Source organism: Sorex fumeus, unplaced genomic scaffold (genome assembly GCF_029834395.1).
Source record: "Sorex fumeus unplaced genomic scaffold, SorFum_2.1 ptg000058l, whole genome shotgun sequence".
Classification (NCBI taxonomy): Eukaryota; Metazoa; Chordata; class Mammalia; order Eulipotyphla; family Soricidae; genus Sorex; species Sorex fumeus.
In genome coordinates, this window is record NW_026606115.1 from 27,922,288 (window position 1) to 27,934,195 (window position 11,908).

Below are 11,908 nucleotides of genomic sequence, written 5' to 3' on the forward strand. Positions count from 1 at the left end.
TCTGGAGATGCTCTGAATACAACAACAAAAACTGTTTCACACAGTTATAGAAGCACCAAGTTAGCACACAAATACTAAAACTTTATTTTTGAAAAAATATTATCAAAAGTGCTAAGAGTCATGCACACAAGGGAGAACTACTGTGACTTTGCCTAAAAGGGGCCTTGCTCTGAGACAAGCAGTAGAATAATAATCAAGAAGTTATCAGACCTGTATTATCCAATAATTAATAAGATTGTCCTTCACATATAGCCATCTAAAAATCAACATATACAAGAAAAGACTATTGATAAACTTTTGATAAAATGAAAAAGATAGCTGTTCACTATTAGTGTAATTTTAGGTGTTATGATATAAGAAAGCTTAAAATGAAACTTTATGAATTCTTCTCCCATTGGATAACTTGAAATATTATATTTTTTTCTGCAACCTGGTGCTAAGTATGGATTTTCTGGAATATTTTTTCATTGCAAATTTTACTACTAATCTTAATTGTAATACAGGTTTTCTTTCAAATGTAATAAAAAAGGAGTTGAGATCAAGTAAATCAAGATTATAGATTAAGCCCCACAAAGAATTCCTATGAAGATTTAATGCAGTCCTAAAGGGAACAATTAAGAACTATGTGTTTAATCATGCTAACAATTCAAGATTTATCACTTGAATTTATTACTTCTGTCAGTTACATATAGAAAGGACTCATAAGAATTATTTCATATTTTATTTGCAGATTTATACAGGAGACCAGTGCTCGTTTCGACAGCACATATACTAAAATTGGAACAATACGGATATTAGCAGGGCCCCTGCGCAAGGCTGACACCCAAATTTGTGAGGTGTTCCATATTTTAAGTGGAGGTGGCCTAATTCTGGGCTGGTGGCCGCTCGCACAACCACAGGTAACTTAATCATACTCAGCAATCTCGTGTAACTCTCAGTCTCCATACCACCACACCAACATGAAGAAACAGCACAAATCCCCACCACAAGGAGAGGATGATGAAAAGAATCCAGAAGACTCATTAGGTATTACTCACCTAAGGGACCTCTTTGATAAAGAATTCAGATATGAAGTAATGAAGATGTTCGATGAACTCAGAGAAACAGTGACACAGTAAGCCAATAAATAAAAGGAGGACATGAAGGAAACAATGGATCAGACAATTGAGAAGTTACAGGAAGAAATGAGAGCTGAAATTGAAAAGCTATGTATGGAAGTGTCACGAATAAAGGATTCAGTATATGAAATAAAAAACTCAGTGTGGGCTGGAGCGATAGCAGGGCAGTAGGGTGTGTGCCTTGCGCATAGCCAGCTTGGCCAAGCAGAGTTCGATTCCTCTGCCCCTTTCAGAGAGCCGGCAAGCTACTGAGATTAGTTCGCCCACACGGTAAGACCTGCAAGCTACCTGTGACGTATTCAATATGCCAAACACAGTAACAACAATTCTCAAAATGGAGACATTACTGGGCCCGCTAGAGAAAATCGATGAACAATGGGAGGACAGTGTTTGTTGTTTGTTGTGTGCCCTCAACAGTAGACAACAGAAGAATGTCTACAGCTGAAGACAGAATCAGTGAGCTGGAGGATCAGCTGCAGGAAGCCTGCAGGCAACAACAAACAATGGCAAGAGACCTCAAAATAGCTCTACAGCAAATCAGCGTCCTAGGAGATAATTCCAAGAGGAACAACATTAGAATCATTGGACTACTAATTGGACTACTAATCATTGGATTCAAGGAGCCCGAAGGGTTCCAGCTAAAAGAGACCCGAACAAAAACACTCCAAGACATATCATAGTTAGAATAATGGATGCTATGGATAGAGACAGGGCTGGAGCGATAGCACAGCGGTAGGGCGTTTGCCTTACAAGCGGCCAGCATGGCCGACCCGAGTTCGATTCCTCCACCCCTCTCGGAGAGCCCGGCAAGCTACTGAGAGTATTCGATATGCCAAACACAGTAACAACAAAGTCTCCAATGGAGACGTTACTGGGCCCACTCGAGCAAATCGACGATCAATGGGAGGGCCTTTACCTTTACCTTTACCTTTACCTTTACCTTTATGAATAGAGACACAATATGGCAAGCAGCAAAGTCAAAGAAGGAAATCACATACAAAGGAGCACCCCTTAGATTCAAAGCAGACCTAACAGAGGAAACCCTCCAAGCCCGGAGGTAATGGTGGGATCACGGTCACACTCACGGTCCTCCCGTTATTCATTGATTTGCTTGAGCGGGCCCAGTAACATCTCCATCGTGAGACTTGTTACTGTGTTTGGCATATCGAATACGTCACGGGGAGTTTGCCAGGCTTTGCCGTGAGAGCGAGGTACTCTCAGTAGCTTGCCAGGCTCTCTGAGAGGGGCGGAGGAATCGAACTCGGGTCGGCCATGTTGGCTGCATGCAAGGCAAACGCCCTACCGCTGTGCTATCGCTCCAAACCCAATTGTGGGATATAGTTAAAAAAATAAAATAAAATAAAATAAAAAGAACTCATTGAAATGAACGCTTCACCAAGAATACTCCATCTGCTAAACTCTCACTCAAACTCAAAGGAACGGTGCACTATTTTCTGGATAAAAAACAGCTCAGGAACTTCATAGACTCAAAAACAAACCTAATAGAAGTATGAAAGGGTCTACTATAAGACAAGACAAACCCTACAAGCACAACAAACCCTTAGAGAAAGATGACACAAAACTGCAAAACAATAATCTCTCTCAATGGACTAAATTCACCAACTAAGAGACAGAGTGGCAAAATGGTTTCATAGACAGAACCCAACATTTTGCTGCCTTCAAGAAACTCATCTGAACAGTCAGAGCAAACACAGACTCAAATTTAAAGGATGGAAAAACAATCCTGCAAGCAAACAGCTCCCTCAAAAAACCTGAGGTGGCCATACTAATATCTGACAACATACACTTTAGGTTGAAAAATATTAGAAGGGACAGTAAAGGCCATTTTCTCTTCATCAAGGGATACATACAACAGGAAGAAATCACACTCTTAAATGTATCCACACCTAATGAGGGAACAGCTAATTATTTAAAACAACTGCTAACAGATTTTAAGGAGGACATTGATAGCAACACAATAGTAGCTGGATACTTCAACATTGCCTTATAACCTCTGGATTAGATTGACAAGAACAAAACTCATCAAGGAAACATTGGCTTTAAGGAAGTAATAGAAGAGAGAGGGCTTATAGACTTATTCAGGGCTTTACACCTCCAAAAAGAAAGAATACACATTCTTCTCCAGTGCACATGGAACATTTTCCAAAATAGACCATGCACTAGGCCACAAAACATACCTCAATAGAATCAGGGAGATAGAAATAATACTAACAATTTTTTCAGATCACGATCCACTGAAAATAGAAGCGAATCACACACAGATAGAAAAAACCAAATCAAAAACCTGGAAATTAAACAACTCAATGTTGAACAACGAGTGGATCAGGAAGTATGTCAAGGACAAAATCAAAAGATACCTGAAAACAAATGAGAATGAAGACACGAGCTACCAGAACCTATGGGACTCAGCTAAAGTCATGTTAAGGGGAAAATTTATAGCTCTGCAAGCATTTCTCAGGAAGGAATAAAGGGCCCACCTAAAAATACTTGACTTCATAGCTCAAGATCTTAGAAAAGGACCAACAAAAGGAGCCCAAAGGGGCAGAAGGAAAGAGACCATAAAACTTAGAGCAGAAATCAATGACCTGGAAACCCAAAAAACAATCCGAAAGATCAATAAAACCAAGAGTTGGTTCTTCAAGAAAATAAACAAGATCGATAAACCCACTAACAAGACTCACAAAGAAAGAGAGAGAGAGAAAACTAATAAACTGAATCAGAAATGAGAAAGGGGATATCACAACAGAAAGCAAAGAAATATATAGGAAACCAGAGTGAAGTCATTTAATTCAATAATTGGATTATCTATAGTAGAACGGTATACTAAATTTTTGACTCAGTTACATAACATCGTTTTCAGGTAAATTATCTCGTCATAATCTTGATAATAATGTAGAGTTTATTAATCATTTAGTTCATATATAATATTCATACATCAAACACAAGTAAAAGTTTTACATATTTCACTGCTCAATATAACCTCTAAAATTTAACCTTTGGAGTAATGAGGGAGTTTTGGTCACACCCCAGTTATGTTCAGGAATTATTCCTGGTTCTGTGTTCAGGTATTCCTCTGTTATGTGCTTGGGGGACATATGAACTGCCGGAGATTGAATGCGGATCCGTTTCATGAAAGGCAAGTTCCTTGCCCTTGTACTATTATCTCTCCAGCCTCAAGTCCTTTAATTAAAATAAAATTATTGTAGTTGAAGTAACATGGTTTTAATTGTCTAATGTTTATGCTTTTTGTGTACAAGCTTATTGTGTCATCACTACCACCAAAATGCAAAGAACCATAAGGATTACTTTTTGATTTTGTTTTCTATTTTGTTTTTATTTGGAGTGCTATACCCAGAAATTCTCAGGGGTAACTCTCAGAGCTGCACTCTGGAGTCATTACTAGCAGTCCTCAGAGTGCCATATGAAATACCCGGGCCCAAACCCAGGTTGGCCACGTGCAATGCAAGTTCCTACCCATTGTATTATCTCTCCAGCTTCACCACAGGGTTTTTAATATTTTACACATATGAACTGAAAATGATTATTATTATGTATGTATGAAATGATTCACAGTTATATTTTACTTTATACATGCATGGCTTTTGTATACTATATTATAGCCATATCAATAGTAATCTCAGATACCGATTTGTTTCTAGATACAGAATTTACAAACTTCTTGGTGTTAAACTAAGATTTTAAAATGTAAATATAAAAAATTTAGAACATATTTTATCCTGAATATTACTAAGTAAATAAATAAACTGATGATGAAAAACATGCAGAAATAGTTTGGTTTACTAGAGAGAAGGGATATTTTTAATGTATAAAACACAGACAGTACTCATCATAAATATTTTATAACAATGACATTGTGTCTTTTGGACTAAAAATGAAAATATGAAAATTCTCTAACAAGTTAGAGGTCATACACTTATAACTGACACATAAGAGAACTGATAAAATCGGAAAGAATGATTTTCTTGTACATATATAAAGGTAAGTTGAGTAGTACTAGAAAAACCAACTTTTAAAATATATATGTATTCAGAATGGGAGTCGAACACCCAAGAATAATTGAGATAAAGTACCAGGAGGTCTGCTCCAGGGCTTGGAAGCTGGCCTACATGCTGGGGGAAAAGGCAGCTCAGATAGAGAAGGGGACACCAAGTAAAGGATGTTTGGAGGATTCGCTCCAAAGGATGCGAGATGCATGCTGAAAATGGACTATAGACGGAAAACTATGGTCACTCAAAACCTCTATTGCAAACTACAACACCCTAAAGGAAAGACTGAGCAAAAGGGAATGCCCTGCCACAGAGCCCGGGTGGGGTGGGGGAATGGGGTGTGGGGGTGGGAGGGATACTAGGATCACTGGTGGTGGAGAATGGACACTGGTGGAGGGATGAGTACTAGATCATTGTATAACTGAAACCCAAGCATGAAAGTTTGTAAGTCTACAAATGTATCTCATGGTGTTTCACTAATAAAAAATGTTATATATATGTATATATATATATATATATATATGTATTCAGATTTACCAATCAGTTGCTGATTGTTATTCTGATATACAGCCAACAATGATAGATTTTCACAAAATTCCCAACTTTAAATAAGGAAGACATTCCAATCAGGAAATTTCAGACACATGAGAAACCTCAGAAAATCTATCTCTAAATTTACTTGAGATAATATGTTTGAGTTTACTTGCAGATATGACACAATAGATGCTAGTAAGCAAAGCTTTCTGCTAAAATAAAATAAGAAATCCGCTATGTATTACAGAAAAATAAAAAAAAAACCTCAACAGTGTAAAAGGTTTGTTGGACACACACCTTTATCCATATAACTGGTTTATATACTGCAGCTTGGCATATGGTAGGAAAGTAGATAACTGCAGCATGGAATCAGAAGGTAGGGGGTCAATTAGTGAAGAGGTCCCCAACTTTGATGGCATGTGTCAATTCTTATGACTTAGTTGGAAATGATTGTAAGAGAAATAGTACTGTGACATAATAATCCATACTATTACAGATTGTTGTGACCTTACAGATTGTTGTGAAAAACTTAACTGCTAATTACATACTAAGCTCTAGACTAAATGTGAAATTAAGTAAAGTAAAACAAAACAAAACACCCACCACTGAGTCCTAGTGTTTTAGGTTATTGAAAATTAGGACTGACACCAGCCTTCCCATTCACATCACTGCCATGGAATCACATTTTAACTTTAATGCCAAAATGGCACATACAGAAACACGAAAGTGGCTAATTCATATGTGTAAGTAAAAAATTCTGTAGGTAGGTTATGCAGTGTAGTATTCCATTGTGTATGTATACTAATAGGTTTGAGGAGCCTATCCAGTGCAGACAGAAGGACAAAGACAAGTTAAGTGAAGAAATAGGAAAGGCTTATTGGGGTGTGCTCGAGGGCAGGTCCTATTTGACCTCTGGTGAAGTTGGGGTAGGGTTGCATCTGGGAGGATCAGCAGGATTTTAAAGTCTCTTTTGCATGAAGAGGAACAAAGGACAACATGGTTTCTCTTGCAGGAAGGGTACAAAAGGAAGGTGTGCTCTTTGTCAGGAGGGAGACAGAGGATGGTGTGGTTGGTCTGCTACTCCTTTCTCCACTGGAGGTGGATGAAATACCACCCAATGGAATAATCTGTCCTCTCTGCATTAGGGGGTAGGGGGGAGGTGGCAGGGTGATCCTGGGCAAACTTTACATATGTCATATCTTCTTTATCCACTCAATTGTCATAAGGCACTTGGGTTTGCTGTTCTTCCATAGCTCTTGTCAATAAGACTGCAATAAAGGTGTGCACATATTTTACCACTCAAACTAGTTTCTTTATATTCTGGGATTGATGGGTAGATTTGAAACTGCTGGATGATGTAATAGTTGTATTGTGTGTTCTATTGTATATTCACATATAACTATCTATGTAGTAGTTTCATACTGTGTTTTATTTTTCTCCCATTAAGTTGTATGTCTTTTTGTCTTGGTGAAAATTTATTTCATAGTACAGAAACCTTTTAGCTTGATGAAGCCTCATTTGTATTGTTTTTCTTCCCTCCCCCTTTGCCAATGAAGTTTAATCACTGAAGGCATCATTAAGTCATTAATATACAGTATTTTGCCATTTTTCCTTAATGCAGTTTATGTATTTGGGCCTAACATCTAAGTCTTTAGTCATTTTATTTAACAAAAAATGGGGGGCACGCAGTGGTTTACCTGGTTCAGTGTCATGGATCATGTCTGCCAGGCATTGGGGTATCCTATGCAGTGCCAGGGATTGAACCCAGGTTGAGTTCAATGTGCAAGGCAAACACCCTAGCCTCTGTACTATCTCTCTGGCCATTTTGAGTTAACTTTTATATATGCTGTGAATTAGTGATCCAATTTCATTATTTTTCCTGCAACTAGCCATTACATCCGTCGACGATCAAGAATCAGGGACGCTGTCTCATTTGCCAAGGTGTCGAAAATCAGATGGGCTGGTCACATAATGAGATTTAAAGATGACCACTGGACTAGAGCTGCTACCGACTGGATTCCACGGGATGTCAAAAGACCGCGTGGCCGCCCACCTACCAGATGGTCAGACTTCTTCATCAAGATCATAAACGATCGGTTTGAGGCTCTTCATGTTCCCGGAGCGAACAGATGCCATTGGGCTACACTAGCACGTGACAGGAACAAATGGAGATGTTACTGGCGCCCACTCGAGCAAATCGATGACTAACGGGAAGTTAAGTGATTAAGTGATTAAGTGAAGCCATATTTTCAACATCCGTTATTCTAGAGGCTTAGAAAATAATGCATGGTATGGGAAAACAATAAGTAAAACATTATTTTCAAAATGGGAAAATATATTCTTATGTAAGAAATACCCCACTGAGGGCAGATGCCTGCCAAAGAGGAAAAATTAGGCTAAGAAATCACACATCTCTAATGAAGATATATACCTCTTCTTTATCTGCCAAGTTAGTTTACATTCAGCTCTCCCAAAATGGCCCCCATCTGCATGCCAGAGTAGTTGACAAAGGGGATAATTTGGATTAATTGATGGTCTTTTGATATCCTTCTCATGGCTTCTTCCAACATTTAAACCTCTCCTCCCAGGGGGTCCAGCTACCACTCCTTTGGAAAGTCTTCCTTACACCTAGTCTGGAATTCAGCATTCTAATGGTTTTCTAGACTCCTGTAATAGGTCTTCTATGTCAAAGTCCTTCAGGCTTTTGTATTGGTTTTAGGTCCAGACAACATTTTCACCGACATGCATTACCAGGGCCACCCGTATATTCCTGCCTGTGTCAATCATATAGATAATTTTTTGGAGGAGTGCATTTCTATTATAGAAACAATATGCCTTCTCAAGCATGGGCCTGAGAGATCTTTCCATTTATTTGTGTCCTTCATTTCTATCCTGAGGGTGTTAGAATTTTTAATGAACAAGCAGGTATTCCTAATTACTTTTCAAGCTATTTTGCTTGTTGAGATTGCCCTGGTGCCAAGTGAGGAGGGAAGAGACCTTGCGCTGAAAGTTTGCTGTCACCAGGGAATACACCTGGGAGGTTCAAGACTAGTGAAAGTCTGCTATAAGCCCTTTGTAGCACAGATGCTCGTGTCCAGTCAGTTTGGCCAGGTAATCATCAAATGACACCTGAAGTCCACTTGTTCTATGTGTTGTGGAAAATAATCACTGACACTCAATTTCTTGTGGAGTTGTAGTCTCAGACTGGATTGAGGAATTGCTCTTTGCAGGAAAGGAAAGTCATAAGTATTCTTCCCCCCAGTCTTTTGGGTTCACTGCCTTTCAGTCACAGAAAGGAATTTCAGGACAACAGTATAACAAGTTTGACAGGATTAAGGAACAGTAAGTTTAGATATATGCTCAAAAGAGAAGAGCTTCTCCAGGGTAATGAGAGACAGTACATATACCAACATTAAAGTATGGAGATACACATCTCAAGAAGAAAAATGAGGGTGCCATGTGCTCTGGTATCAGGTGCTCAGGTAACATGTGCATCACCAAAACATTCACATGCTTCCTCGTCCAAGTTAGTTTATATGCACTTTTTCCAAGCTGCCTGCTACCTTACTTCCCTGTCCCTTGCTAGGGTGATTTTTAAGGGAGAGAGCTGGGAGTAAACTTTTGATATTCTTTTGATAGTCTTTGTGTGGCCTTTGTTCCAACTGTGGAGTTGCTCTTCAAAGGGAGTCCAGCCACCTCTTCTCTGAGGAAGACTTCTTGAACTTGACCTTAAACACTGCATCTCGGTGGGCTCGTAAAATGGGTCCTTTATGTCAAAAGCATTCATTTCTTCAGGTTGATTCAGCTTACATATACTCTTTTCCCCAAATATACATTACCAGGACTCCTCATCTACTCGCCTTCAACAATATTGTAAATGGGATTGTATTCTAAATTTTAATTTCGGATTGTTAATCTTTTTTTGTGCAAAAACATAATTCATTTTGTAAACATTAAACTCGTACAAATGATCAACCACTTTTCCTTTCTGTTAAATCAAAAAACTGTATTTTATTCAACTCATACCTAGTTATTAGTGTTTTTATTATACTTATTTAGACTTTCCCAAATACTTTGTTATGTTACTTCAAATTGATAGCACCCTTTCTTTCATCTTGCAAAACTTGTACTTGTTTTATTGACAAATTTACATAGCTAAATATCTACAGGACAATACTGAATATATCTGGTAAAAGCAGATATCCCTATGATCATTTATCTTGATCATAAGGAAAAAACATTTAGTCTTTTACAATTAAAATCACAAATCACAAATCATCCTGTTATTTGCCGATTGCCTCGAGCAGGCCCCAGTAACGTCTCCTTCATCCTAGCCCTGAGATTATATTCAAGGTTCTTTAGGAGAATGAGAACCATCATTGTTACTGGTATTTGGCATATTGGGTACGCCACGGGGAGTTTGCCAGACTCTGCCATGTGGGCAGGCTACATTCGGTAGCCTGCCAGTTTTTCCAAAGTAGGAATGAGATAATAAGATGTCATAATAAGATGTTGTGCGGCCTACTGGAATTTGGAGGATCTGGGTAGAGGATGCTCGGTCCCAATCCGAGTAGGCTTGGAGATCTCGGCCCCGGAACCCGTGTGGCTTTGTCCCTTTGCCAGTACCTTCATGTGTGCGGAGAGTGGTCTCAGCACGGTGGTGGCTAGTCCTGGAGGTCTTCGGCTGCCGGAGCGCTGGTCGGGGCGGGGAGCAAAGCTCAATCTGCTCCCCTTCAAGGGGCCCTGGTGAGGACAGCCAGGTGCGTGGGCAGGAGACTGCTTTTACAATTAACTGAAAGAAACTGAGGAGTTTATGAAGGTAGATTTTATTGGGCTAAGCTTTTATTTCTACTTGGACTTTTTTAAATCATGAAATACTGTGATTCTGCCAAATGTTTTTATCTGCCTAGTCAGTTGATCATGATGATCATGTAGTTTTGTTCTTTGTTCTGATAATGTGCTCATCAATTGATTTTCAGATGCTAATCAGCGACTTTTCCTTTTTGTTAAATCAAAGTACTGTATTTTTAAAAAGTTACAGATACTTAAGCTTTAGGTATATAATATTTCAGCAAGCATCCCACTGCCAGTATTGACTTCTCTCGACCAGTGTTCCCATATTCCCTCCCCACCCCAAACCTCACCCCTTCTCCACCTGTCAACTTGGTAAGCACATTACAAAATTTCAATGGTTGCAACTTAAATCTCAGAGACTGTTATACCACTCACCCATATAACCAATATAGCTGAAGCCCTGAAGTCTGTTCACTCATTGCTTCCATACGTTTGATTCCTTTGCTTCTCTTTCTTCCTCTCTAAAAACTGGGGTCAAGTGTAATCTAGGCATCCCCTTTTACTACATTTCCATATCTAGTGTTCTATACACCACAGATGAGCCAGATCATTCTGTGTTCATGTTTCTTCTTCTTATTGCCTTACTAAAAATAATGACTTCCAGTTCCAGCCAGGTTGCAGCAAAATGAATGATTTCATAGTTCCTTGCACAGTATTAAATTATGTATATATATATATATATATAACATCTTCATAAGCCATTCATCTGTGGCTGGACACCTAGGCTGATTCCTTATCTTACATATCTTAACTATTGTATTGAGTGCAGTAATGAATAATGATGTGCATATGTCCTATAGAGAGAGTGTTTTATTGGGGGTATGGTGCCGCCAGCAGGTCAATCTGTACCTGTGAGGAGAATGCATCAGCAGCTTGATGGCACCTTCAGACTTCCGGATACCCCAAAAATGCTGCTGTGCCTTTGACCAGACCCCAAAATCTTGGGTCAAAGTTTACCAAGAAAGTAAACGGCCAAAAGTTAGGTATGTGGGAGACACACCCAAAAATCACCTCCGGCTCAGCTATATAATTGGAGTCAAGGCGTCTCTGGTTACTGATCAAGCTTCTTAATGGCCATGATCCCAGAGACTCAGAAAAAAATCTCGAAATCCAGCGGCTTTTGGCAGAAATGCATCCGGACCCTGCAGTAGGTTACTGTCTCCAGGCCACCCCAAGGGGGGAAAGGGTGCTGTCCCTCCACCTGCTCCCCCTTGGCGGCTCAGTGGCCATCATCCTCCAGAGGCCATTGGACAGTAATGTTTGGGCACTCATTGATGAGAAACATGGGGCCTCATAGGATGGGGGTGGAGCCGGTCCTTTCCTCCCCGCCCCAATGTTACCCTGACTTGCCGCTCACGAACGACCTCTCTGGCT

General features: G+C 39.5%; 1 non-coding gene across 1 annotated transcript; it reads left to right on the forward strand.

The window, feature by feature from the left end:
• The first annotated feature begins 747 nt into the window (after window positions 1-747).
• On the forward strand, window positions 748-851 carry LOC130034363 (U6 spliceosomal RNA). Its single transcript, XR_008794126.1, has one exon. It is a non-coding gene; the product is annotated as a U6 spliceosomal RNA (small nuclear RNA).
• Window positions 852-11,908: the final 11,057 nt, after the last annotated feature.